We start from the raw sequence: 4,220 nt of genomic DNA, 5'->3' as shown, positions 1-4,220 counted from the left end.
TGTCCCAGCAAGAAAGCAGCACCCCTGCCCATCTGCTCTCCCCTCCTTCCCTCCCACTTCTCCCCCCTGATCCTGGGGCCCAGAAGAACAAATGCTCACGTCTGTTGTGCTAATACAGACTGCACAGCCTAGTACTATAATTGCCCCATTTGACAGATGAGGAAACCGATGCCCAAAGACAGAGCGTCTTTCCTGATCCTTTGCTCGTGGAGAGAGTAACTCTTGGCTACAGGGGCTCCCCAGAGAGACTGGAACTGGTATTCCTGTCCTTAACACCACCCATGACTACTCCAACCTCCATCAGAGCTGCCTCACGCCTGGCCCTCTCCAGCCACCTTTGCTTTCTGAAACTGGCACCTGATCACATCACTCCCCTGCTCAAGTGCAATTGATGGCTCCCACTGCCTCCTGGATCACGTCCAAACTCCTTGGCTTCCAGCCTCTCTGGGGCTGGAACCTGCAACTTTCTGGCATCATCTCTATCACTTTACTCCAGTCACAAATGTCACCCTTTCTCCAAATGCTGGGTGTCTTTTCCCAGAGCCTGTGTGCCCACCCCCTTCTCTCCCTGGAATGCCTTTCCCTGCTCCCTTCCCTGCCAAGTGGACTCTGACGTGGCCTTAAGGCATTGCTCAAAGGCCCCATGCCTCGACAATCTTCCCAGACACCCCAGTCCCCAGGCAGCGCTGGCCACACCATCTGTCTGCCTCCTCCAGCAGACTGAGCACTCCCCGGGCTTGGCCCTGTCTGACTCACCCCCCCTTCCCCACCCGCCCTCACTCGGCACACCCTCAACATTTGCTGAAATGAATAAACTATCTCATTTAGCCACGGAGCACGCCCAGCTTGAATGTCGGCAGTTCAGCCAAGAGCCCTCGTGTGGAAATCACCACAATGAAGGTGACAATATTTCACCTCGCCCAGAAATTTACTGCAAGTTCTCAAGTCTCACCAGAGTGTGTGTTTGTGTGTAGGGGTGGGGCGGTGGGGGCGTGCTGGGTGACAGACCTCCGAGTTAAACAGAGATGACAGAAAATCTCCTCCTCCTCCAGATGTGTCTGGCCCGTCAAGCTCACCCAGGCCCTTTCCCAGTGTCACCTCATTAGTCCCTCATCACCTGCGAGGTAGGTGGGCAAGGAAAAAATACCCCCATTTCACTGAGGGGGAAACTGAGACTCAGACAGACCAAGTGACCAGTGGGCGGTGTCAAGCCACAAATGAAGGGCTCTGCTCTTCCCCCTCCGGTGGGTCTAGGCGGGAAGGGGGATGCAGGACACGGCAGCGGAGCAGCTGTGGGGGTGTCTGTGGGCCTTTCCCACGGCCTGGAGGTGAAGGAGGTGAGCCGAGGTGGTGGGCACAGGGTGACCCTTCCTCACAGACCTGGAGGGAAAAATGGCAGCCAGCCAGCAGGGCCCAATTAGGTAGCTGGCTTCAAAGGCACCCGTAAGCCAAGAGGAGCCAGATCCCACTGGAGCCCAGGCAGGGAACCATCCCGGCTCCGTACCATGTGCCCGCACAGCCCCTGGCAGCCCGTTGGCCACACTCCCAGAGCCCCACAGGGCAGGCAGGCTCAGGCAGCCTGGGCCCCGCAGTGGAGGCCCCTACCAGCCCCAGCACAGGGGCATGTGCCGAGGAGGCCTGGGCCCTGACGCCACCACCACCCCTGGACTGCTTACCTGCCAGAGGCCCTGGCCATGGCCACGGGCCCTGCTGGGGCATCCCTGGCCCCACCCCACTCACCAGGCCTGATTTGCATATGCTAATTAGCTGTGCATCCCTTGTTCCCCTTGCCAGCTTGTTTGGGGAACGGCTGGATCCGGCTATACCTGTACCGTGCTGATGTCACGCCGAGCTATTTCCAGCCCGGTTGCCATGGAAACCACAAGGCCTCAGCTCCAGTTAGGAGTTCAATATATAATTTACTTACTCCCCCATCCCCCCAGCCCCACCCCAAAGAGACTGGGGAGTACGGGGAACAATCGGCTAAAATATACAATAACACCCTCCACTTCCCTCGGCGGCCTATGAGAGGAGAGGGGAGGAGGAGGAGGGGGGCGCGGCGCAGTGGAACGGTAAATCCATTTTGGAAGAAGGGGGGATGGCGGGGAGAAGAGAAGAGCTTTCCTCATTAAGAGGAAGAATGGAGGCTGGCATTTGGGGATGATTCCAGGGAGCAGGCTCAGGCCTGGCGAGGGAGGCAGGATGGGGCCCTCCACCCACCACCCCCGGCACTGCCCAGCCAACCCTCCATCAGGGACTTAGGGTGAGGGACAACTCCGGGCTGAGCCACTGGGCTGCAGGTGACCAGCCTCGCTCTGTGAAGTCCCAGGGCTTGGGAAGACAGTGCTATCTCGCTGGCACTGTGCCCAGCACCTCCAGATACAGGATGTCACCAGAGCCTGCTGCTCAGAAGCTGTCCTGAGAGATGGTGGCCACAGGTGTGCAGTTTATCCCAGATCCACCGTGGTCAGCTGGGGCCTGGGGCGTGAAATCAGCCAGGATTGGCACTTGCCCAGTGAGGTTCAGGCCCCTGCTGTGCCCCTGGCCTGAGGTCCGTCCAGCTCTATTCTATAGGCATTCACTGACCTCTCTGTACCACGCCCTTCGAGGGGTGCTGGGGACACAGGAGGGAGGGGACACAGCCCCACATGTGGGGAGCGGTGGGGGAGGAGGACAGATCATGGCACCTGGCCAGGTCCACACTGACAGCAATGTGAGCACAGGGCTATGGGGGCACCGAGTTAATGTGTGATTGTTGGGAACCAAGTCAGAGAGGGCTTCCTGGAGGAGGTGCTGGCTGAGCTGAGACTGAAAGGGTGAGGATGTGGCTGAGTGGAGGGCACTGCACATGAACAAATGCTGGGATAGTGTTCCTCTGGCCCTGCCCTTGTGCCCCACAGGCAGGGAGACCTGAGGGCTGGGCCCACGTGCCAGGGCTCCAAGCTTGAGCTACCCCAGCCCCACTCCTGCCTGGGCAGCCATGGAAGGCTGTGGGGGACTCACTGGGGGGGGGGGCAGGGGGGGAGGGGTCTAATTCCAGCTCTGTCTCCCCTGCACTGCACGGGTCCCTGGGCCTGGCCACACCAGGACCCAGAGGGGCTCTGGGCAAGTCATTTCCCTTTCTGACCTGCAGTCCCCTCCCCATACAATGGGGACATTATTTGAGCCCAGAGAATCAAATGACAGAGCAAGTGGGCAATAAGCAGAGGTTGAACCTTCCACCAGTGCCAGAACTTTACAGCCATTATCTCAACTCTCACGAGTCTCAGATCCCTATTTTCTGGATGAAGACACTGAGGCAGGGAGCAAACCACTAAATAAAGCATCAGGGCTGAGCTCCAAGCCCTTCTTCACACCCCACAGAGACCTGGACGAACCTTCCACGGAGGGCAGGCAAGGAAGCCAGCTGAGAAGTCCCGCTTACCCTGTCCCCAGAGCAGGGCCGTGGTGCGGCTGAGCAACTGGGCTCCCCCACCAGGCCTTTCCCGGGAAATCTCTCCCTCTCACCCCAGCCCCTGGGCTCCCGGAGCCCTGACCCTCCCCGAGTTCCCCTCTCGCTCATCCCACCCCCAGGAGCCCCTAGATCCTGCCCTACGGCGCCACGCCCCGCGGTTCTGCCCTCCCCCGTTTATCATCCTCCCTCTGTCCCATCACTGCTGCCCTGGTTCAGGAACAGGACAAGGGAACACAGTGAGCCCCCAATTCCTCATCACAGCCCTCAAGATCGGGCCCCTCAACTTCGCCACCCTCCCCTCGTCCATTCTCACCCCTATCACTCTGCTCCAGCCACACCGGCCACCTGGCTGTTCCTCAAACTCACCAACCATGTTCTGGCCCCTAGGCCTTTGCACATACTGTTCCACACATTCGAAATGCCTTTTCCCAGAGAACCGTGGAACAGGGCAGTGAGAACACGGATGATGGGGCCAGCAGGCCTGGGTTTGATGCCAGGCTTGCCACTTGGCAGCTTTGACCTTGGGCACCACTGACAGGACTGTCAGCTGTGTTCCAGTTGTCTCTCCACACTGGGGGCACAGTAGGCGCTCAGCAGGTGTCTGGAGACGGATGAGGGGACGGACACACCTGGACGCAAATGAACAACGGACGCGTGACCCACAGGGCTCACCCGGGCTCCGGAGCCAACCCTAGCAGGGATCTTGACTTCACCAGCCACACGGCGGCATGCGCAACTTCAGAGGGACTCAGGCACCGTGAATACC

Source organism: Diceros bicornis, chromosome 25, assembly GCF_020826845.1.
Source record: "Diceros bicornis minor isolate mBicDic1 chromosome 25, mDicBic1.mat.cur, whole genome shotgun sequence".
NCBI lineage: Eukaryota > Metazoa > Chordata > Mammalia > Perissodactyla > Rhinocerotidae > Diceros > Diceros bicornis.
This window is presented reverse-complemented; position numbering follows the sequence as displayed.